Genomic DNA, 26,124 nt, shown 5'->3' with positions numbered 1-26,124 from the left:
GGAACTCCCCAGCCTGTATGTATGCTGTGGATTCCTTCTCCCAAGGTGCAGCACCCTGCATTTGTCTATGTTGAACCCCATCCTATTCTCATCTGCCCACTTTTGTAGTCTGTCTAAATCTAGTTGCAGCCTCTCTCTCCCTTCAAGTGTGTCCACCTTGCCCCACATCTTAGTGTCACCAGCAAACTTGGACAGCGTGCTTGCCACCCCCTCATCCAAGTCGCTGATGAAGATATTATACAGTGTGGGCCCAAGGACTGAGCCCTGGGGTACCCCACTGCTCACACCTTGCTAGGTTGAGTACAGCCCATCCACGACTACTCTCTGGGTGCGCCCCATCAGCCATTTTTTTACCCATCCAACTGTGCAGCCATCAATGCCACAGTCACTTAATTTATTAATGAGGATGGGGTGAGAGACAGTGTCAAAGGCCTTCTTAAAGTCTAGAAAGACACTGTCCACAGCATCACCATCATCCAAGGTTTTAGTTACATGGTCATAAAAAGCAATCAGGTTGGTTAGGCAGGACCTGCCTTTGACGAACCAATGCTGATTGCCCCTGAGCATGATCTCCCTTGCAGGCCCCCCACAGATGTGCTCCTTGATGATTCTCTCTAAGATCTTCCCGAGCACCGAGGTGAGGCTTAAAGGCCTATAGTTACTTGGGTCCTCCTTCCTCCCCTTCTTGAAAATTGGGACCACATTAGCCAGTTTCCAATCCCCCGGCACCTGGCCAGATGACCACGAACGCTCATACAGCCGGGCCAAGGGCTCCACGATGACCCCTGCCAGCCTCCTCAACGCCCTTGGGTGGAGGGCATCTGGATCTGCAGATTTTAAAATGTCTAGCCTTTCCAGAAGATCCCTAACTACATCTGTGCTGACTGAAGGCCTGACAGAGCTATCCTCAAGATTGTCATAGGTGGGATATCCTGGACCCTGTTCAAGAAAACAGAAGCAAAGAAACTGTTAAAAGTATCAGCTTTCTTGTCTAGCATAGCCACAAGATTACCGTTTGTGTCTTGCAGGGGCTCTATATTGCCTGGTGCCGTCTTCTTGCTCCCAATATACTTGAAAAAAGACTTTTTATTGCCCTTAATCCTGGACGCTAGCCTGAGTTCCATCTCTACCTTGGCCTTCCTAATAGCCCTCCTACACTCCAGGGCCGAGAATGTCCGACCCTCACGGGCTGAAGAGTACTCCTCCTCCTTGGTGATAGCCCCTCCCTTCCACTGGTTGTACACCACCCTTTTAGTCCTCAAGCATTCCTGAATGCCCTTGCTGAGCCATGGGGGTTTCTGAGCACTCTTACCCACCTTGCTTCTCTCAGGGACTGTTACCCTTTGGGCCTGGAGGATCGTCCCCTTAAGGTACAACCATCCCTTGTGGACTCCCATCTCCTCTACCTTCTGGGCCCTCAGTGCTTCCCCCACTAGTCTCCTAAGCTCATTGAAGCTGGCCCTTCTGAAGTCAAGGGCTTTAGCCTTAGTCTGAGCACTTGACGCCCTGTGTTGGATAATGAAATCCAGCAGGCGATGATTGCTATTGCCCAGGTGTTCAAGGACTTGCAGTCCCCTCACCAGGTCATCCCCCATGGCCAGGACCAGGTCCAGCAAGGCGTTACCCCTAGTGGGGCTATGCACTTCCTGGATAAGGTGAAGGTCCTGTAATACAGCCAGGAACCTGCGCGAGCTGTCAGACCTGGCTGTCTGCTCCTCCCAGCAAATGTCTGGGTAGTTTAGGTCACCCATGACAATAACATCCCTTGACCTAACAGTCTCCATAAGCTGACTGGAGAAGTCCTGGTCCAGCTCTTCCCCCTGGTTGGGTGTTCTGTAGTGGATACCCACCATAAGGTCCCTTTTGCCATGCCCCCCTTGTAGTTTGACCCATAGTGTCTCTGCCCAACCCTTCTCTAACCTGAAGCTAATCCTTGATGATGTGAGGTGCTCTTTGACTTAGAGCACAACCCCCCCACCCCTTTCCTCTATGTCCTGTCTCTTCTATATAGGGTGTATCCCTGAATGCCCACTGCCCAGTCATAGAGGGTCCCACCAGGTTTGTGTGAGCCCTACTGAGTCTGGGTTCTTACTCACAATCAGGAGGCACAGTTCCTCTTGCTTACTCCCCATACTACGAGCATTAGTGTAGAGGCACCTGAGGCCTCCTGAGGGTGCACATGCCTCTCTCCCACTCCCAGGACAGTTGTGGCCTCCTGCTCCCCAGAAGTTGATGCTTACCTGGGCTTCCCTTCCTCTTGTCACCCTGCATGCTGGTGAAACATCCTCTCCACTCGAAGCAGCCCCTTCCCCCGGCAAAGCTAGTTGAAAGCCCGCTATATGAGATCAGCCAACCTAGAGGAAAAGATATGATTCATTTAGCTTTTCCACCATACCTAGATTATCTTTTATCTATGCTACATCTTTATAAGACAGGAGCTGAAGAATATTTTGCTTTTGTTTAAATTTCCTTTACAAGATCTTGCTCAGCTTGACTTTTGGCAATTCTCATTGCATCCCTACACTCTGATATCTAGGACACACCTTTTTTTATCTGTTCTTTTTTCCATTCATTGTAAGATGTATGCTAGTTCCCAGTATTCTTTGGAGGCAGTTATTTATCTCATTTTGTTTGGTCTTTCTTAAGAATTGAGAGGTTCCCCTTTCCTCTCTCAGAAAAATACTGGTTTATTTTTAAATGGCAATTAGTGCATTGAAATTTTAGACATGTCCACACCATCTCAGTGCAACAGCTAGGAACAGTGGTGGGAAGCATACTCTGTCCTCTTGCTCCCACTCCCTATGCTTCAGTTTCAAGATACAAGGTAATTTAACCACTTATTGAGGCCCTGAGTGTATGATAATAAGCATGCCCAGCATAGACAACATAATACTGGTGGTGGACATATGGTTGGTGCTTCTTTAAGGAAGTACAGGGATCTAGCACATGTGAAGCAGGAGTGAGTAGGCAACATACACTTCATTGTATGTATACACCTTAATTCTTAAGGCCCAATTCTTTTCCATCTGTTAGTTACATACATGGACTTTGATGCTTAAGTGTGATTCTATTTCACCCTCCTCAATGCCCTGCAATGGCCATGGTTTTTTCTGCCTCATTCCCTAAGGTCATGTAAAGACATTCTGTTTCTTCTGGGGGAGTCACTTCTTTTCCAGTAAAAACCATGAAGGTGTGTCCCCATAAGCAGGAACATGCATTTCCCAGAAGACAAAAAGCAGTGGCACAATATGAGCTGTTGCTACTTGTCCCTGGGGAACACCTGTGTACATGAGTTCTGGCACATGGCATATTGCCCTGGGTGGAATAGGGGAGGTTGGGGCCAACACTCCCCAGCAGCCTTATCTCAGGTCCTGGGGGCCTCTGAGGGTTACAGCCACAGCGATCCAGCAGCAGGGAGCCTGACTGGCACCTGAAGTATGGCTTCAGCTGGCCAGGCTCATTTTGGGTGGTGTGCACTGCTGCCATGAGTGTTGCCTTGCTTTTTATAGGCATGGTTGTTTTTCTTTATACCAGGATCTCCCAGTGTCAAAACCCCACCCTGCATTGCAAATTAGCAGCATGGGGAATGCCTACATGTGTGGTGTGCAGGCTGCAGGCAGGTCGGCATTGCCACGTACTGCACATGTGCACTTGTCTTGATGCACCCTAAGTGTACAGATGTTCAGGATTTTTCTCTCAGAGCAAAAATGGGCCATTCCAACAAAAAATAAACTGAGAACACCCAGGGCTAAATTACTGCTGGGAGAGTTTCTTTTGGGAAAGCAAATGTCAACTTACCCTTCTGAGAGAACTCACAACAGAGTCCTCCAGCATCCCAGGGTGCTTTGCTACCTTTTCTCCCACCCAGGGAGACTGTCACTTGGGCCAAACTCTACTACTCTACCTGGGCAGAAAGGAACACACCCCTTTGCAATCCCATATTTGCTGCAGGGTGACAGAGGCTCTCCTTGAGCAGTTCCGGTCAGTGAATCAGGGCTTCCCTGTGCACTGCTGACATCTCTCTCCAGGCAGATGGAGGGAGACTGCAGAACATGCTGAGATGTGTATATAGGGGCCTCCTGGCTGTGCAGCATAAGCACTGCAAGCTCAATGATCTTTAGAAGTTTAATATTTGAATGTCTATATATGCAGCTCTGCATACATTTTTATACCAGAAGAAAAAACCCAGGGGAATTCTCACAGGGCATTTGAATGTATGTACATACACTAAGTCAGTGCCTGGGGTAGCTGCCCCCTTGTCCCACCCTAGTTACACTACTGCTGCTGAGTAGCCTGAAAAATACTGGGCACGTCAACATGTGCAATTAATGCGATTGAATATATTCCAGCTAGAGATTAGCTACACGTATTCAGGTGGGTAGCCACAGCCATTTAGGTAGCTGGAGGTAGTTAGCCAGACACACTGTGATAATCAGAGCCAACTGAAGGGTAAAGCCTGCCTGCTGCCCTGACTCCTTATATTATTTACCTCACTGCAGAGTATTGGGCCCAATTGGTTCTTTTTTACACAGCATGTAATTAAAGTGTGGAACTCATTGTCCCCAGATGTGAAACCTGATAGCCTGATTAAAAAAGGGAGTGGACAAATCTTGGAGGAAAAGGGCATCAGTAGCTATTGAGCACAGGACATAGGGATATGTCCTCTGCATCAAAACTTCTTAAACCTTAAATGCTGGAGGCTACGAGTGAGAGAGTAACAGTGGAAAAAATCCTAGTTCATGCTCCCTTTCAGCATCTGCTCTCTGCTACTATGTAACACAGGATACTGGACAAGATGAACCTATGATTTGACCCGGTAAATAGCAATTCTTAAATTCTTACTTTGACTAAGGTGTCAGTGGATTACTTTGAAATAGTAATTATAAATATAGCAGCTGCATTCAAACAAGTGGGAATGTGTGCCACTGCTACTCGTCCCCGGGGAACATACGCACTCTGGCGTACAGCAGATTACCCCAGGTGGGGTACAGGAGGCTGGGGCCAACAACTGTGCTGGCCCCAGAAGCCTTCTCTGGAGGTCTGGGGGCCTCTGGGAGCTGCAGCCATGGTGTTCCTGAAGCAGGGAACCTGGCCAGCAGCTGGAGCATAATTCTGGCAAGTCATGCTCCAGTTTTGGGCGACACACTAAAAAGTGTGCAACCCCACTTTTTTCAGCCTGGGTTTTTTTGACCCTGGAATCTCCCAGGTTAAAAATACCACCACTCTGCAAAGTACCAGGACGGAGAATGCCTGCATGTGCAGTGTGTTGCACCCAGGATGGGTCTGTGGTGCTACACACTGCTCATCCTCACTTGTCTGGATGCGGCCAGCATGAGCATAAATCTGAAATTTCAAGAAATTTCTCATTCCACAGCAGGATGGGGCTAGGAACTTCTCAAGCTCTTCAGAGAATGAGAAATCTCATATTTTTTGTCTAAAGCTGATCATCCGGGCATTTACCTGGGATGTAAGAGACTCAGGTCTAACTAACTAAGAACAGAACTGGGACTTGAACCTGAGATCCCTCTCTAATGTTCCAGGCCAGTAACCTGTGAATACTCTGTCAGTACACTCTGAGCAATTCTGGAATTAATTTCTCAATTGCTTAAAATGAATTTAACAAAAGGAAGTTTCATTGAGGTGCTGATACAGAATGTTTCAGTTTCAAATAATTGACATTTTCTGGATAATTCTTATTATAAACCATGAGACACAGAGCTACCAAGTGTTACTTCTGGGTTCTCTTGAGGCCTTGTGTTACCATACCATTCCAAATGTGTCCAATGTCTTTGACCTTGGGTTGATGTGTTTTAGCAAAGCTGATTTAGGAGTAATATTATTCACATTCTCAGTTTGACCTATTTTGATGTCTTGGATTTATGTCCATGATTCAATTAAACCTTAGACTTTTTTCTTACACAGTGAATGCCTATACTTATTTTGTTTTTTGGCTCCTCTGAGCATTTCATGAACCCATTCTCTAATAGTTTATTATTCTTAAGTGAAAACTAATTGCCTCATTTTTCAAGTCATTATCCAGTGATGTGTTTGAACTAGAGGTACTTGGCAACATCATATTTTGTGTTTTGTTTAGTTCTCCTACTCTAAAAAACATGCTTTTATCAAGTACTTTGCCTTGGACTTATCATTATCTTGAAATTTCTGGTCAAAAGTTATGCTTGTAAAGGTTGTGAGTGCTTATTTCTTCACAATTTAAGAGAGAAACTATTTTCTGTGCTATCTACAAAACTGTGACTAATATCATTGAAGTATCAAGCAATGTCTACAGTTATATAGTCAACATATTTTCCTGCCATTGTTCATGAGGGTAGGGTTATATTATGTGTTTCCATCAGGTTTCAATAACACGCATTGAGATTTTATACCATTTTTATAGTTGAGTATTAGAGAAACAGGATCAAGAACAGCTGCTACCCTATTCAGAAATAAATACAATTTTAACCAAATCCTTTCAAATCCAATCAGACTGTTTCTAAGTTTCTCTTTACTCAGGTACACCTCTGTGCTCCTTGTAGTTAGCAGTTGTTCAGTTATGCCTAACATTCAGTGTAAAAAGGAGCAAAATTAGTATAAGCTATTCTTCAGTTTCCAGGGATTTAAGAAGATAGCCATAGTGCTGTGAATTGCAGCCATGTACCTTCTCACTGCCACTACCAATATTCATCCCAACTCTACAGCTAGGAAAAAGGCTGTTCAGCGTATTTATATCAGTTTTAATCTATCTGCAGAAGACCCTAAGAAAATTCTTCAGGATCTGGTGTCTGCCATTTTAAGGCCCTCTTTGTTTGGTCAAAATGTTTAAGGCTCCCTAGTATAGCTAAAAATGCCACTCTGTCATTCAAATTCACTCTTGGAGTAACTCCATGGAAAGGATGAATTTGGACCCATATTTACAGTGTGAAGAGAGACTTTGAGATGCATATCTTCTTTTCAGCCTCAATATAAATTAGAATTTCCTGTCTATACTACCAAAATGCTTCACATTTACATTTCAAAATCTTTATTTGTACAGAAAGATGACAGGTTGGCTCACTTCTCTTATTCTTGCAATATTGAGATCATTAGAAATGTCTCAACAGGAAGTGTAATTTGTTCTTGTTTCAGTGGTCATTTTCAGTGGTCATTAATAACAGTTCAAGGTAAATGAGAATTCCTCAGACATTCTATATGATTCTTCTGAGTATTTCATTATGTAAATTTCAGCAGCTTCCTGAAAACAGCTCACTAGAAGCTCATGGAAATAAAGGCAAATAAATGTCTTTGATAATGACAGAGCTTAGAATTGAAAAGGAATACAATCATTTACCAGGCATTTTTGTACATCCATTTAGGTTTTTATGAACTGTTCACCTAACTTAATATTTAGTTTAAACACATCTGAAAGACATCCTTTTTTTCCTTTGTATGCATAGCTTCCAAAGAAAGTTTCTGTACACAGTGTCAAGTTCAGTAGTAGCAAATAATAGAGCAATATATGTAGGTTATACCTAATCGACTGTTAATTGGCATGCTGAACAAGTGTGAATAACACAAAAATTGGTACCCTATGGTCTGTAAATACAGTGTTACATACACAAGTGAATCTTCCATTGCAGCCAATGGGAGTCACACTTCCCAGGTATCAGTTATAGACACTGTGGGTGCATCTAAACAATATACCTTACTGCACAGTAGAACTATTAGTGCATCATAAGCATCACCATCTACACTGAGCATTATGGCATGTGTAGACAGCCAACTCGAAGCAAATTTGCTCCTGGTCAGTCAGGAAGCAGGGGGTGGAAGATTGCTCATTGCCTCCAGGATCTTCCTGCTGCTGGGGCAGGCTCTACCAAAAGAGCCAGGGTGGGGACAATGTCCTGCTGTCCTGGCAATGGAGAGCTCCTAGCCCTGGCTCCACTATCACAATTGCAGAGCAGGGGCTGGGAACTCCTTGCATGGGGAGAGTTCCCCACCGAGCTTGGAGCTGGCTGGCACCTGTCCCTGACTGGGACAGTTCCCAGTCAGCCCTGGGCTTGGTGGGGAAGTCTGCACATGCAGCCCAGAGGTGACTGGGAGCTGTCCCATTTTGGGTAGTCCCCAGCCAGCTCAGGAGTGCACATGCAGAATTCCCTGTGTAGCCTGAGGTTGGCCAAGAATTCTCCCAGTCAGGTCCTAGCCCTGTGCCCCAGTTGGGCAATCGAGGAACGGGGCTTGGAAAGAGCTTTAGGGGAGGGACAGGTCCCAGCCCCCTGCCCCAATCCATGGGTGGGGTAGCTAGCAGTGAGCCCCCAGCAGGGCGGGGATTTCCCAACCAGCTGGGGGCTCACTGCTAGCTGCCCTGCCCATGCATCGGGGTAGGAGGCTGGGACTTACCCCTTCTCTGCAACTCCTTCCAAGCCCCCTACGTCCAATTGGGGAGCTAGGGCCAGGAGCTTCCTGCTGCCAGGGCAGGGGGACATTTTCACTGCCTGGGATCCACCACTAGAGCGTGCCCTGGCATCAGGCAGTTCCAGGGGAGGGAGCAATATCCCAGCCCCTTCCAGGAGACACTTGTCTCCTGCCCCATGCTCTCTGCCAGCCCCTGGGCTAGCACCCAGGGCTAAACAGGGCAGAATCGGACTGCTGCCAGGAGCAGCAAATCTGCTCCTGAATCCCCTCATGTGTAGACACCTGCCCGGGGTTATTTTACTCTAGAGTTTACCGCAGCATTTGCACATGTAGACACGTCTTCTGAGCCTAAGTTAAACTGTTTTGTTAAGTTTTGCTTTTACATCCCTTCTGTACATGCAAAGTGCCCCTTACTGAATGTAGGTATAGAAGAACAGGTTTTAAGTTTGATAATTGAAACAAAATTGATTGTAAACTAAAAAAAACAACAACGCTCCTCCCCTCCCCCCACCCCACCCCACCCCCAAATCAGAAACAGTACGCAAACTGGAAGTTGTTTGGGAACATTTTATTAATATGTTTTAATAAAATCCTGAATAACACGGGAGGTGAAAGTGACCATAAAATATCAAAAATTGGAAACAGGAAGGAGAATACTGCTAAAAATAAATTAAAAATTAAGAAATGCAGGTAATTGGTAATGAAGTATAATCAATAGGAAAACCATAATCAAAAGAGTTAAGGATGCAAAGGACCAATTAAATTACAGAAAGATTAATACAATATTGTGTGTCACTAGTCCTATTTTCTTATTTTTTCTAAAATAGGAACGATTCACCAAGCCTTATTCAAATCTCAACTCCATCTTCATTAGTGATTCCTAATGTATTCACTCAGGGTCCATATAAGTATTTAATTAAGATTGACCTGAACAAGGCTAGGTTGATTTAAATGTCTAGTCATGCAGGTGTTGAGGGATTAAATCACCAAAAACATGGCATGCCCGATCTAAATTAGTTCACCTCAGGAGGTGATAAAGAGTTAATTTGCTCTATGAAGGGTTACCCAACCTAGAAAATACCTGTAAGCATTTACAGTACATCTCCAGAGCTGGAAAACCCAGCTACTTTCCCACCCCCAACCCTGACCTCCCAGACCAGTCAATCCCACTCCATAGACCCACTAAACTCCTCTACAGACTTGCCAGCCCCTCTGGACCCATCAGCACCACCCATAGACCCTTCAGCCTCTGCTGTGGACCCACCAGCACCTCCCCACCCAATCACACTAGCCCCTTCCTCACCCCAAGCTACTTACCTCAGGCTGCCCATGCAGCTCCCAGTGTAGGTTTAGGTGACTGAAAGCTGCCTAAACCTAAACCGGGTGTGGTGAATGCTTGTTCATACTTTCAAGGTAGACTCACCCCCAAATTTGTATTTTTTTCACATTCTTGATTTTTCCACATTTAGGACCTGGTTTAAATCTAACAGGAATCCAATAGGAATACTTCTAGTGACTTCAGTGGATTGTGAATTATGTCTTTATTGTGTTTAATATGTTTATACGTATTACCAGGGAGGTTGGTTCCACTGCTGCCTTTTGTCTGTTACTGAAAGCAGAGCCGGTGGAAAGCTCCATCTATCAAGCTCTCAAGGAACAGAGACTTTGGTCAGTGAACGTGCTGCTGTTTGAATTCCTGCAATTCCATTACAAAACTACATTTGCAAATAAGGTTCTCTATCAATCTTACAAATGCTAGAAATTCAGGAGAAAGTAAATAACCAATTGTATAGGACAACATTAACATATCGGGATATCAGATCAGTTAAAAATAAACTACAGAGAACAAAGTAGTGCAACTTGCATATTTGCCTCTCACAATAGTCTTCTTCCAGCTATTCAAGTGTTTGCCCATAGAAAAAGCCAAAATCATTGTCATCAATGAGGAATGATGAAGGAGTCCTGTTCTGATTCAAAATCTGCTTTCAATGGTAGTAGGACAACTGGCTCATTGTATCTCCTCAGGCCTGATGGAAGTTAATGCTGCCAACAAACTGTCTGAATTGGTTAGTCTTCCTGTACACTCTTTGCATTTCATTTTCATTTAGTTCTAAGGAAATTAATGAAGATTTAGAAAAAGAAAGGAGGGAATGATAACTCTGTAGTAATTATAGATTACAGAAAAAAACTAGTAAGTTTGCATAAACAAGCACTCAAATTAGGTAAAACTAAAATTAAGGTTGTCCATGAAACCTTAATCCTATCTGCTTGAAAATATTCATTATAGTAGTGCACATGACATCACACAGGAAACACAGAAAAGCCATGAGTAGAACCAGAGATACTGCTATTAGACATTTAAAATTAAAATATGTATTTTCACCCAGGTTTTAAAAGTTCACATTTGAATATTTGACAATGTAAATTTTAAAACTTACATTTCATTGGTTGGGGGAAAAAAATATAGATTCCTTTTTCATCTTTTTCACTCCCCATTCCCAAGTCTGCTCTACATACTATCCCAGGATTTCAGCTGTATACCTAAAACAATTTGGTGCCTTCATTCTAAATGGCAGAGTGTATCTAAATTGGACTTGCCATAATAGAGATGATTGTTATACTTCCAGCTATGCAGGAAATGACCTTATACAATCTTTCAGAGCCAGATTTAAAGATATTTATGCATTTATTTCTGCTCAGAGTAACAAGGCTCAAGTGATTCATTTTGTTTGTAAAATAGGTGAATTATACTTGGCTGCCTCCTACAATACAGACATTATTTAAAAACAAAGTTCTCTGAAGTGCTCAGGAATAATGCCAGGCATAGGAAGAGTCACTAGTCAAATGGATGCTGTTAAGGCTCCTAGCCTGCTGCAGCTTCCCCTAAGCAAAGGGGCAGGATATGATTAATGCCTGCATTGTCCTACCCAGTGCTTATCATGCAGTAGTCTGAGTGACATTTGAGGGCTTGCCCAGAATAGTTGGTCATTACATCCTCTATAACAGATCTTTTTAAACCTGCTCTTTCTCCTGTGTTTACTATGGAAGGAAGTGCAAGCTTCTTTTTCTTCCTAGTTTCTATACATACTTTTAGGTCAGTCTCTCCCCTGATTATCATGTGTAAACACACATTCTGTATGTTGCTGAGGTAAAAAATGATCTTGTATCGAGCCTTTCAGCTCTAGGCCTGGAACAAAAGTCCTTTGCAATCAGCGGAAAGGCTCCAAGTCATTCCAAAGTGTACTTTGGTTCAGAGTAGAAGAGATGGCTCTTCTACAAGCTATAAGGTACACTGAATAGAAAATGTAGGGAATTCTTATATTGCTATTATTATACTGTATCAAACATGTAGAAGATCTGTTTCCATTGTTGGCAATTCAGAACCTTATCATAACATTACATTCATTTCAGGGAGGAGAAAATAATGTCAAAGAATCTAACATGAAGTTTCTCACGGAGCCCTTTATTTTCAAGTGGGATGTACACCCATACAGTGACACAGTACTTCAGTTCTGTTACTCTCCACCTAAACATTTTAGACTTGTATCCAAGTCCAAGGAAAGCATAGTACCTTTAACTAGTCCATCTACAGAATGGGCATTTGTCAAAGATCTTCCCAAGTCAAACAGCCCACCAGACTAGCATGGTTAAAGCGCATTAGTGTCTACAGCCAGGAGCACAGAAGGAAGTGATGCGTCTCATATCACATCTGACTACCTGGGATTTCTTCCCCAACCTGAATGACCCGATAGCCATTTACAACTAAGTGAACTGGGAGCAACATACAATACAAGTCCAGAGGAGGACTTAAATTCATGCCTCAGTGGCAAAGTAAGATGCCATAACAATGTTGTCATTATGTCCAGCACTTATGTCATGGCCACAAAGAAATTATGATTCAATTGTCCAAAACGATGGTAAAGAACCTACACAGACAGCCATGCTGTTCTTTTCAAGGCAGGCACTTTCTTTAACATTTGCTACTGAGATGATATACTAGAATTAATTTATATTGAAAGCTAAATCGTTAATAAATATCTGCAATTTTTTAAAGGGTATGTCTTATAAGACCCATCTGTGCTAATAAAACCCAGAATGCTGGGGTTTACATATAAATTCAGTGATGTCTATTTTTCTCAAATTCTGCTATATAACCACTATCCCAGAAACTAACTGTAATTTTCTAATTTACTTTATGTAATAGAGTTTTAGGGTAACCCTAAACAAGGAACCCTTTGTTTAAATACTGATGGCACATTACTGAGTATAAGTTGCATTACTGTAGCCCTGAATGAGCTCTCTTCTTTGTTCACTTACTAGACTGTTGAACCAACCACTCTGTTATGTTTTAGGATGGCAGATGCTACAATCGTTCTAGGCACTATTGTTGGACCTTGAACACACTAGGTGAAGCTCTTGTGTCTACCACCCCATGTTGAGTGAATACTGACATGTCAACAGCTTATAACCTAGTGCCAATTCTCCTCCCCAGTAATTCTTGTACATTTTGAGAGTTCCTTCATAGCTGTTGATGCTCTGCAGTCCTTTCAGTAAAAGCAAGGGCGCTGATTTTGCAAAGGAGTTTTTAAACCAGTTATAATTTACTCTCAGACACAGCACAAGAGAAATATAGATCATTTCTATATTTCAAATATAGAAAAATTCACTGACCCTTGAACATAAAACCAACCCTCATTTTTTTTCTCACCACTCTTGAATCCCTTATGGTTTTGGTCTGTCCTTTGAAGATTCCGTGGCCCACTTCTCATGAGCACAACTTTTCTGTTTCTCGTCTTGTCTTTCTAAAATAGCTTCTGAAAAAGCCTTTCTATAGAGTTCTAGGCCTCCCTGTCAGATCACTCTTCTCAGTATTTGCAAGTCTTCAAATACTTGAATGGCTGCCACAAAGAAGAGGCAAAACACTCTTTTCCTCTTGCTGCAGGGAGTAGGATGTGGAACAATGGCTTGAAGTTGCAGCAAAGTAGGTTTAGTTTGGATATCAGGAAAAACACTGTTTCACTGTTAGAACAGTGAGGCAGTAGAAGAGACTGCCTTGGAAATTTATGGACTCTCCATCACCAGAGGCTGGACAGCCATTAGCCTGGGATGATCTAGATGTAGCTTTGCCTGTGCTCTACTACGGATATTTCCTTTGTTTCCAGGCCTTGCTGATTACCACATGGGGCTCTGAGGGAATCCCACCTCTCCACCCATCTGCTGCTACATGTCAGTTTTTCTTAAGCCTTCCTCAAAGGCATTGGGTGTTGGTTGCAGCTAAGGCTGGGGATTTTATCTGGAGTCTGACAAAGCTCCTACTGGGACTTAAAGGCTTCTAACTAGCATGTCTTTCGCCCCTTTCCACTCTCCCTCAGAGTCAGACTGATCACCATATTTGGGGTCAGAAAGAAATTCTATTTAATGGTCAGATTGGTATGGACTGGGGTGGAATGGGAGGGGGGTGAGAAGAGGTTGTCTTCCTCTGTATAGGCTATGGTGGGAGGTTGCCCTCCTCACTTCCTGGGATCTCTTGAATATATATTTACAAACTTTACAGAAGTAGGCTACTGGCCGCTGTGGTCCCCCTGCTTTACTTGTGGCAGATTAGGGTGCTATGCCTTGTGTTTTGTCAGACCTGACTCTGTAGTTTTGCAGAGCTTAGACAATGGGTTTTTATAGGATGGTTTTGAAAGAGATGATTCTGCCTCAGACAAGGGGTTAGACAAGACCTGTGGAGGTCCCTTCCAGCTCTATGTTCCTATGATTTTATGATGTCCTGCATCAGATAATTCATTGTTCAGTTATGGGGAAAGGTGGAGAATTGGAGCCTATCTGGAGAATTGGTTCCTCTGAGTTAGCCCTCTGCTTATGTTTCTTGGAATCCCAGCCCATGAGGACGCGGCAATAGTGGAAGTACAGGACAGTGTCTTCTCAAAATGACATTCACAAAACAAAATGCAGTTTGTAGTTAGGGAGGGAGATATACATGTATACATGTACTCAAATCTCTCACATATAGATCTAACTTTGGGCAGCTGTATTTGAAAAATAACCACTCTCTTCAAGCTTTCTGCAATTGATGTTGGAAAGAAGCCAAGAAAAAATGCCAGTCAATTAGTCTATAAAATGAAAATAAACTTTCTTTATATTTCAGGCTTCATACTCAATGTATTCCTGAAGCTTAAAGAACACTGAATTACACTTTAATAATGTAGTGAATTTCTAGATGTATAAAGAAAACATTATTTATATGGTCATGCACACATGGATTTGAACATTAAAGTAATTTTTTATTGATGGAGGACAGGGGCGGACCCAGATGTATGCACTAGTACAGTTGCGCCCCCTTTGATTCCTGTTCTATCCAAAATTTAAAAACCAACTCCTGGGAGGGGCATTGGTGCTTCTATTTAGGCAGTGCTGAGGGAGTCAACTGACTTCATCACTCATTATCAGCTAGGTGAGTCCTGCTAATTTCTCTTTACTCCACAGGTAGAACCTTCTAGCCTATTCCATAGTCCCGATGTTCTATTATCAGGCTATCCTTTCTTTGGCAATTTTGCAGACTGTTAGCCACTCCTGGTACTATCACTCTTCTATTTTACAGCCTTGCAGGCTGTTTTTATTTCTAGCAAAAAAACCTTAGCTCAGATGTAAAAATGACTCACAGGGAAGTGTTGGATGCACTGTCAAGATGCTCAAGACAGCTAGGTTTTGTTTTATGAATCTGAATGAGATGTATATTAAACTATCATGTCTAAAGGACTAACAACAGTATGTTTTAACTATTTTTGCCTGATTTGTTGTGTTTTTTAAACTTTACATATAATTTAGCAAATTAATGCACATGCCAATAAAGTTATATTTGTTTTTGCTTTGATTTTAAACTGAAAAATATAGCCCTTCCCCCTTAAAATATTAGTAAGTCTCCTAGCTTTTCTCTACCTGCAAAATAAGTTATGTTAAATGTGACAATGCACTGCAACATCTGCACCCCACTTTTCAAAATCTTAGATCTGCCTACAAGGGAAGGGGGCAATAGATTTGGTTGAAAAAATAGTAAAAAATGTTTACAATGATTTGGTTAAAAAAAAAAGTTTAAAATGCCTGTATCATGCCAGACTAACCAGTCCATCATGAATATCATCATTTAGTGCAGTTCATCTTGAACTCTGTGATCAATAATAAGTGAACAAAAATCCAGTGTCTCAAGCAAAGGGCAAGTTGATACTAGGGGTGTGCAAAACAGCACCATTTTGTTTTGACTTCTGTTTCACCATTTTGAAGGGACAGTGTTTCATTTTGCTTTGTTAAACACTGTTCTGTTTCATTTCATCAAAACTGTTTCACTGTTTCGACGATGTTTCAATGCATTTTGACATTTTGCCCATAGGCTATAATGGGGAATGACAAAAATGAATATACCTTTGTCGTTTCTTGCCTGATTCAGATGAAAATTGCAGGGGTGGTAGCCCCTTTTGAGGGCATGAATGTTGCCACATTTTAAGGAGATAGGTGCAGGGGTATTTATGAAACTGCACCTCAAACTGTTCAAAGCAAAACTAGTATCACTTGCCAGCAGTGGCAGCATACTGTCATCCCCCACGCAGATCTGGGGGCCCGCTCCGCCCAGGAGGAGTTTGGCACAGCCCTGCAGACCTCCTGGGGGGTGTGGGCCCTGGATCCAAATGCAGGATGACAGCAGGCTGCCGCTGCTGTCTGGGGCCAGTGCCAGCACTGGGCTCTTGCTGGCCCTCAGCACAGGCTGCACCAGGTGGACTTAGGTGCTAGTACTTGCCCCAGACGGCAACAGCAGAATGCTGTCAACTGCATGTTCCACAGTCAGTGATGTGTTTGGGGCCTCCAGCAGTGGTGTTTGGGGGCTTTGAGGGCTTGTGGCAGAGCCCCCCTCCATGCAATGCAGGGCAGTGGGGATCCTCCCCCCCCAACCTAGCACCTGCATTATTGCGTGGGTGCAGTGTGGTTTGGCAGGGTGCTGCATGCTGCCTGGGAGCTGGGGTGGAACCACCTGTCAGCTGGAGCTCCCAGTTTGATTCTCCAGCTTTCTGTTCATTTCCCCAGCTCTTCCCAGGGAGCGCAGCCCCTGGATCTATGCGTGGGGTTTCAGCAGGCTGCTGCTGGTGGCTGGGGAAATAGCCCAGAGCCACTGCCATCACCAGCTGGCAGCAGTAGCTTGCTGTCATCCCGCATCATCTGGGGGCCCATGTCCCCTGGGAAAAGCTGTGGGAAGCAATTATTGCCCCAGCTCCTGGCTCAACTCCCCAGTTGCTTATTTGATTCCCAAGCCCCCGGTTCAATTCCCCAGCTCCCTGTTCAATTCTCCAGCCCCTGGTTCGATTCCCCAGTCCCCGGTTTGATCTGTGCCCTGGGTTTCAGCAGGCTGCTGCTGTAGGCTGGGACCAGTAGCAGCACTGCAGTCTGCTCAGTGCAGACTGTGCCAAGCAGCTGCCACAGGCCCCAGCCTGCAACAGCAGCCTGCTGGATTCCCATGAAATATATTCCCAGGATGCACTGCCTGCAGTGATCCTGCCTGGTCTCGATCCCTGTTTCTTCTGTGGGGCTCCAAACCTCCCCTTTACTCCAGCCTAGCCTCTCCAGATGGTAATCACAAAATTCTTCTGCAGCCAGGTTGCAGTGCTGCCTGTTGTGGTATTATTTGACCCCCTACCTCAGGGTGACCTTTGGTCTCAACTAGGTACACCTTTCCAGGGCTGGTCTTGGCCTGTGCCCAAATATCAAAAGAAAAGGCAAAAAACCCCAAAGAAAACCCCAGCTGCTCTCAGCCTCCTTGTCGAGCTCAGTCCATGTCCCCTTTTACCCGGGATCAGGTTCTCTAAATCCCAATTGCAACGATCAGGAAAATCCCTTAGTCCAGCCTTTGTTATGTGCTAGCCTGCCCTGCACTCCCATGAACAGGCTCCTTGGGGTCTCCCCCATGTGCAGGAAGGCTCTACCTGTAACCGCAGTTTTCCTCAGGTCCTCCTCCAGTTCCTCTTTTGAAAACTCCACTCCAGAGATTATCACAGACCTTGTGGACTCCTTCTCTCTGGAACCTCAGCTACAGCTCCACTCCAGACATTATCAACAGCCACGTGCGTGCAGGCCTCCGCCTGCCTCCTGCTCAGGGTCACTCCCGCAGCATTCCTCTGGCAAGTTCTGCAGCCCTTGCCTGCCAGGATGCTCAACCACTCCCCTCTCCCTGTGACCTGCAGGGGACTGACTACCCTCTGCCCCTCTCCAGGGCCGGAAATACCTCTAGGCAGACTTCTTCCTCCAATCCTGAGTGAGATGCTGCTCTGAAAGTGGGGTGGGTTTTTTCCTTCCCTTTCAGTCTCCAGCTGCAGCCCTGCCAACCCTCCATGCTGTGAGTTTTGTCTCACTCCTTCACAGTATGCCTTCACCTATTGTACCCAAAACAATGTAAATAAAGATTAGGCTTCCAGTCCTGGACTCTGCACATAGATTTAGGTGAAGAAAAGAAAAACCAAACCAAACCAAACCAAACCAAACCAAAGCCCTGTCTTGGGTGTTTTATGATCAGCACAAAACAAAAGTAAATTTTAATGTGCTGTGTCTTCTGCTGAGCTGACCCCTTTGGCTATGGCAGGGGTGGGCAAAATGTGGCTTGTGGGCCAGATGTGGCCCACCAGGCCATTCTATCCAGCCCACGGGGCCCCTAAAAAATTTAGCAAATTAATATTTATCTGCCACTGGCTGCCTGTCATGCGGCCCTTGATGGCTTGTCAAAACTCAGTAAGAGGCCCTCCGCCCAAAATAATTGCCCATCCCTAGGCTATGGATATCAACTGTCTTCAGACTCCCTCTCTCTCCAGAAGGGACTGCCTGTAATACCCCTACCTTGGATTGCTAACTCTCTGAAATCCCGTGGGGTTACCAGTCTCTACTTCCTGGCATTTTCCTCCTCTTAGAGACTACTCAGAGAACTATCAAGCCCTCCAAATGCCAGGTTCTGCTTCCTGACTCTCTCCACCTCCAGGAATGGTGTTTTATCTTCCTTTATAGGTTTGATACATTGCTGTCCTTTGACCTTATCAGCCTGGTGTCTTTGGATCTGGAAGGAGCATGAGCTTATAAACCAGTGTTGCAGGGCCGTACACTGTTCTGTAGTCATTTGCAGTGTTCCTGCAGGTAAGTCTAGTGGGAAGTCGGCCCATAGTGGGCTCCAATCAGTTGATCTGTGGCTGTCAGGTGCAATCGCAGCACAGTGACCCTTCACTTGGGGTCTTGCCATCACAATCATACTTCATAGATTCATAGATAGTAAGGCTGGAAGGGACCTCGGAAGATCATTGGGTCCAGCCCCCTGCACCACACAGAAAAAATGACAGGTGGGGTCAGATGACCCCAGCAAGATGACTGTCCAGTCTCCTCTTGAAGATTTCCAGGATAGGCAATTGCACCACCTCTGCATAGAGCATATTCTACAGTCTGGGCACCCTAGGTGTGAAGAAGTTTTTTCTAATGTTGATCCTGAAATGGTTTTCTAGGAGTTTGTGGCCATTATTCCTGGTTTTCCCCAAGATGCCCTGTTGAACAGTTGTTCACTGAGCCCCTGATGCACTCCCCTGATGTAGAGGTAAGCTTCTACCAAGTCCCCTCTCAGCCTTCTCTTTTTCAGAATGAAGAGTCCCAGGTCCCTCAGCCTTTCCTTGTATGGCTTGCCATGCAAGCCTCTAATCATATGGGTGACCATTCTCTGGATTCACTCAAGTTTTACCATGTCCTTGTTAAAGTGTGGCACCCAGAATTGGATGCAGTACTCCAGTTCGGGTCTCACCAGTGCTGAGTAGAGCGGAAGAATCACCTCCTTGATCTTGTTGAAGATGCATTAATTGATGCATGTCAGAGTATTATTTTCACTGCTGGAAACAGAGTATCATTGCCGTGTCTATTATTACCCCAGGTCTCTTTCATTTGTAGAATGGGTCAGGTTGACGTTGCCAAGCCTGTAGTTGTACAGGGGGTTGTTCATCCCCAGTTGGAGCTCTTTATATTTCTTGATGTTGAATTTCATCTAGTTCTGACTCGCTCAACTTGCTAGCCTGTCTAGATATGCCTGTATCTGTAACCTATTTTCAAGCATGACCATGCCTCCCATTAACTTGGTGTTATCTATGAACTTGGCCAGTGAGCTCTTCACCCCGTAGTCCAAATAATTGATAAAGATGTTGAAAAGTACAGGACCAAGCGATGACCCCTGTGAGATACCACTGCTCACTTCTGTCCAGGATGACACGGATCCATTAATTAAAACTCTCTGGGTCCTACTTTGCAACCAGCTTCATACTCACTTACCTGTCTCACAGTTAAGCCCACTATCTTCCAATTTTCTCATGAGAACATTGAGGAAATGTTTGTCATTTCCTAGCATCTGTTTTCGAGAAGTACAGTATAGACTTGTAATCTCTGTAGTCTTAAGAATGATGAGGATTTATAGGATTGTTCTACAGCTAAATCTGAGATAACATGGACTTATTTTTTTCCTGTTGTAAAAAACCAAAGATGATTTTGTCTGAAAAGTTAATCCTCTATTTTAGAGGGGGAAAAATAAACATTACATGATTCTTTCTTGATTCATCCTTCAGAAATAATGAAATTTAATATTAAAGACTGTTGCACTTTGTGTTTCAGAAAATGATGACCTCTTATTTAAAAAAAAAAAACAAACCTTAAAGTATTATTTATACAATACATGATAAATGCAATCTATGAGGAACAGGTTAAAATAGCCTTTTTTCATGTTGGAAGCTGTTTTTGCATTTGTTTTCTGTATTACTCATCAATGACTTTATGTCTAATTGGGGGGAGTTCTTAAATAGGATTTTCCATGGGTCTATCCAGGGATTAACATCTTATTATGTTACTAATATTAATTACAAACAAATATTAATGATTTGGAAGATAGGATTGAATGTACCTTTAGCAAAATTGCAGGTGACACCAATTTGGATAGAGTTGCAAACACTCTGGAGCAAAGGATTAGGATTCTGAATGACCTTGATAAACTGGAGAAATGAACTGAAATCAATCCTAAAGGTCCTTTCCTGTATGCAGGAAAGGTTGTAAAAGGGCTGGGAAGGCCTCTTGGATTACCAGAGGAGTCAAAGAGTGCGTAAAAAAGAAAAAGAAGGCTTACAAACAGTGGAAACAAGGAGTAGTCACATAGATTCATAGAAGTAGAGTTGGAAGGGACCTTGTAGATCGTCAAGTCTGATCCCCTGCCCTGGGCAGGAGAGAAAACCGGGCTTAAATGACCCCAGCCAGGTAGATATCAATCCTCCTCTTAAAGACCCCCAGGGTAGGAGCCATCACCACTTCCCTTGGAAGTTGGTTCCAGATCCTAGCCGCCCTGACTGTGAAGTAGTTCCTTTGGTTATCTAGTCTAAACCTACTCTCTAACAATTTGTGGCCATTATTCCTTGTTACCCTGGGGGTGCTAGGGGGGACAAGGGTCTCTCCCAAACCCTGCTGGTCCTCCCAGTGAGTTTATAGATGGCCACCAGGTCCCCCCTCAGCCTTCTCTTTCAAAGGCTGAACAGGTTAAGATCTTGTAGCCTCTTTCTGTAGGGTCTGCCCTGCTGTCTCCGGATCTTGTGGGTGGCCCTCTTCTGGACCCTCTCAATGCTGTCCACACCCCTCCTGAAGTGCAGCGCCCAGAACTGAACACAGTACTCCAGCTGTGGCCTGACCAGTGTCGCACAGAGGGGAAGGATCACCTCTTTGGCCCTGCTTGAGATGAATCTTTGGATGCATGACAAGGTACGGTTAGCCCTACTGACTGTGACCTCGCATTGTCAGCCCATGTTCATCTTGTAGTCAAGATCTCTTTCTGTCACCATGCTCTTGAGAAGGGAGTTTCCCAGCTTAAAAGTGTGCTGCTGTTTCCCACTGCCCAAGTGCAGCACCCTGCACTTGTCAGTATTGAAACCCATCCTATTTTCATTAGCCCACCCCTGTAACCTGTCCAGGTCCTGCTGTAATCTCTCCTTCCCTAAGGAGGAATACACAAGTCACCAAGGAGGAATACACAAGTCACCAAGGAGGAATACACAAGTCACCAAGGAGGAATACACAAGTCACCAAGGAGGAATACACAAGTCACCAAGGAGGAATACACAAGTCACCAAGGAGGAATACACAAGTCACCAAGGAGGAATACACAAGTCACCAAGGAGGAATACACAAGTCACCAAGGAGGAATACACAAGTCACCAAGGAGGAATACACAAGTCACCAAGGAGGAATACACAAGTCACCAAGGAGGAATACACAAGTCACCAAGGAGGAATACACAAGTCACCAAGGAGGAATACACAAGTCACCAAGGAGGAATACACAAGTCACCAAGGAGGAATACACAAGTCACCAAGGAGGAATACACAAGTCACCAAGGAGGAATACACAAGTCACCAAGGAGGAATACACAAGTCACCAAGGAGGAATACACAAGTCACCAAGGAGGAATACACAAGTCACCAAGGAGGAATACACAAGTCACCAAGGAGGAATACACAAGTATAGCCTGTATTTGTAGGGAGAGGATAAGGAAGACAAAGGCAGCAACCAAGATCAGGTTGGCGACTGAAATCAAGGACAATAAGTCCTTCTTTAGGTATAAAGGGAGCAAGAGGAAGATCAAGGGAAATGTGGGGCCCTTGCAGAATGGGATGCGACAGCTGATAGCAGAGAGTCTGGAGAAATCTGAACTCTTTAATGAATAATTTGTGTTGGTGTTGCTGCATACAAATGGTTGTTGCCAACCTGGTCAGATCCTGGATGGATGTGGGGGTGGGGGTGGGGTAGAGGGTGAGATTGCCAATTGATGGTCAGTATTGAACTGGTGAGGGAGCACTTAAAGTGGCTGAATGTCTTCAAGTCAGCAGGACCAGATGGACTACACCTGAGAGTGCTGAGGGAATTGGCTGGAGTCATTGTGGGACCATTGGCAAAGGTATTTGAAGAGTCAAGGTGCTTGGGAGAGGTCCTAGAAGACTGGAAAAAGGCCAACATGGTGCCAATCTTTAAGAAGGGGAGGAAGGAGGATCCAGAAAACTATAGGCCAGTCAGTTTGACCTCAATACTGGGTAAAATTTTGGGAAAAATTGTCAAGAAGTCCATTTGTGAGAGACTGGCAGAAGGCATGATGCTGAAGGATAGCCAACATGGTTTCACTGTGGGCAGGTCATTTCTGACCAACCTCATCTCCTTCTATGATCAAGTAATAAACCACTTAGATGTGGGAGATGTGGTTGATGTCATGTACTTGGATTTAAAAAAAACCCTTCAATATGTTCTCCCATGATTCTCTTATTAAAAAAACTGGGGGATTGTGGGCTGGCAGAGTCCATGATCAGGTGGGTTAGGAACTGGCTAAGGTGTCAAACCCAGAGAGTGTTAGTGGACATGTTTATATTGTCTTGGTGAGAGGTGGCCAGTGGTGTCCTGCAGGGTTTGATTCTTGGCCCCGAGCTGTTCAACATCTTTATCAATGATTTAGATGAGGACATGGAATGCATGCTGGTCAAGTTTGCAGATGATACTAAGTTATAGGGAAAAGTGGTCATGCTAGGGGATAGGATATGAATCCAAGCAGGCCTGGACAAGCTGAACAGGTGGATGAAGCAGAACCGGATTCGGTATAATAATAATAAATGCAGAGTGCTTCATCTGGGAAGAAGTAACCAGCAACATGAATATAGGTTAGGAGGAGATGTCCTGGCCAGCACAATGGCTGAAAGGGACCTCAGGGTTATGGTTAATCACAGGATAAACATAAGCTTCCACTGCAATGCTGTAGTCAACAGAGCTAATAGCATACTGGGATGCATTAGCTGATGTGTTGCAAGCAGCGGTAAGGAAGTGATACTTTGTCTCTACACGACATTGATGAGACCCCAGCTGGAGTGCTGTGTCCAGTTCTCGGTGCTGCACTTCAAAAATACTTGGAGAGTCTTGAAAGGGTCCAGAGAAGGACCACAAAAATGATTAAGGGCCTAGAGGACAAAACTTATGAGGAAAGACTAAGGGATCTCAGACTATTCAGCCTGGGGAAGAGAAGACTGAGAAGGGGACTTGGTGGCCATCTACAAATATGTAAGGGGTGAATATCAGGAGCTGGGAGAAAATCTGTTCACTAGGGTACCCCAGGGGAAGACAAGGAGCAGTGGCCATACACTGTTAAAGGATGTTTTCAGGTTAGATATAAGGAAGAACTGCATGGTAAGGGTGACTAGAATCTGGTATAGACTTCCCAAGAAGGTGGTACAGTCCCTGACCTTGGAAGTCTTCAAGAGGAGACTGGACAGACACCTTGTTGGGATCATTTGATTTCAGCAGTATTCCTGCACAGAACAGGGGGGTTAGACTCAATGATTTTTTGAGGTCTCTTCCAGCCCCTAATGTCTATAATTCTATGATTCTAAAATCTGGGGAAGTGCATATACCATGGGTCTGTCCTTGGTCCAGCACTGGACAGGATGCTTCCATGGATATGACAATTCCCATTAAATGTACGGTTCTCTTTAGTGGGATCCATTTAATTTAGCTATCCTCTCCCATATGTTATAAAAAGAGTGATATAGTGGTTAGGACACTACTTAAGATTCAAAATATGTGGATTTGAGTCTTGCCTTATTAAAAAAACTATATGTGACATTGGGCAAGATGCTTAGATTCTCTGAACCTTGTTCCTTATGTAAAATGAGGATAGTAGTTCTTCCATAATTTTCAGATGTGGATATAAATCAGTAAAGTTTGAGAGGTATTGCTATGCTACAGTAATAGGGACCACATAATTACTGTAATAGATAAATCTGTTTTCCTTCCATCAAACCTGAGATTTCAGATCTGATAGATTTTAGGACATATGAATCTTTTAGTATGTTGCAACACCACAATAACAACTAGATCTATGTGACTATAGGCTGGGTGGGTATTGTACCTAAATCTACCCGAACCCCAGTATTGTACTGGTCAAATTTATAGACTATGATCCACCTATGGGGTCTCAATGAATCACAATACAGTTAATAACTATTAGCATTCACAACAAAGTTGGATGGCGATAAAAGTTTGCATTATTACATGACAAATGTTGCCATAAATATATCTCACTACAGGAACAGCCATTCCCTAAAACAGTTGAACCCTTCCAGTTCTTATGAACAGCAAGTGTAACATATTAAATACAGTGGACAGTGTACTTAAAAGTCAGAGTCCAAAGATTTATTGGATTTCCATAAATGTAAAAGACATGATTTATTACTGCTCACAATTATTGAGCCAAGTTATCTAGACATATTGGGAAAGCAAAATCCCATCATTTTTTAACCCAGCATGCAAATATGTATATTTGTTCCTACTTTTAGTTGTGCTGAATTGCAAAACACCTTCAACTTTGGTGAACACAATTTCTAAATTGCACTGTACTAAATGGCAGGGTCTGAAAAGTCATGAGTATACTAATGAACCCCTAATGTACACTACTGTCTCTTCTTATCATTAAAGAAAGGCCTACAAAGGACGGAGGATGGGATTCACCTCCAAGGAGGAATATTCTGCACTGGTCCAGACCTGCAGGGAGCAAACCAGGAAAGCCAAGGCTGAAACTGAACTCCAACTAGCTTTGAGCATCAAGGACAATAAAAAGTCCTTTTTCAGATATGTGGGGAGCCGGAGGAAAAGCAAGGGCAACATTGGACCCCTGCTGATGGGACAACTGACAACTGACACCCAGGAAAAAGCCAACCTATTAAATGGGTACTTTGCATCGGTCTTTCATCAGTCCCATGGGACACCCATACCCACTACAGGACAGCGCGGTCCGGGTGAGGGAGAGCCCCTGCCCTCCATCAATGCTGACCTCGTGAAGGAACACCTTGAGAGGCTGGATACCTTCAAGTCAGCCCGCCCTGACAATTTACACCCCAGGGTACTCAAGGAGCTGGCAAGCATCATAGCTCAGCCACTGGCATGGATCTTTGAAAATTCCTGGAGCTCTGGTGTAGTCGCCAATGTGGTGCCTATCTTCAAGAAAGGGAGGAAAGTGGATCCGGCTAACTATAGGCCCATCAGCCTGACTTCTATCCCGGGGAAGATCTTAGAAAAGTTTATCAGAGAGGCCATCCTTAATGGACTGGCCGACGCCAACATCTTAAGGGATAGCCAGCACGGGTTTGTTGCGGGTAGGTCTTGCTTGACCAATCTCATTTCCTTCGATGACCAGGTGATCTATCACCCAGACAAGGGAGAAGACATTGATGTCATATATCTTGACTTCAAAAAAGCCTTTGATCTGGTATCTCATGATCACCTCTTGGCGAAACTGGCCAATTGTGGCCTTGGTTCCACTACAATCCGCTGGCTGGGAAATTGGCTCTGTGGCCAGACTCAGAGGGTAGTAATTGATGGAAGTGACCAGTGGGGTCCCCCAAAGCTCTGTCCTTGGACCCATATTATTCAATATCTTCAATAATGGTGTGGACATTGGAGTCAGAAGCAGACTGGCCAAGTTCACCGATGACACCAAACTTTGGTGCAAAGCATCCACACCAGAAGACCAGGAGGGTGATCCAGGCTGACCTGGACAGGCTCAGCAAATGGGTGGATGAGAACCTAATGGTGTTGAACACTGAAAAATGCAAGATTCTCCACCTTGGGAGGAAAAACCTGCAGCATCCTTATAGGCTCGGCAGT

Source organism: Alligator sinensis, unplaced genomic scaffold, assembly GCF_000455745.1.
Source record: "Alligator sinensis unplaced genomic scaffold, ASM45574v1 scaffold65_3, whole genome shotgun sequence".
Classification (NCBI taxonomy): Eukaryota; Metazoa; Chordata; order Crocodylia; family Alligatoridae; genus Alligator; species Alligator sinensis.
This window is presented reverse-complemented; position numbering follows the sequence as displayed.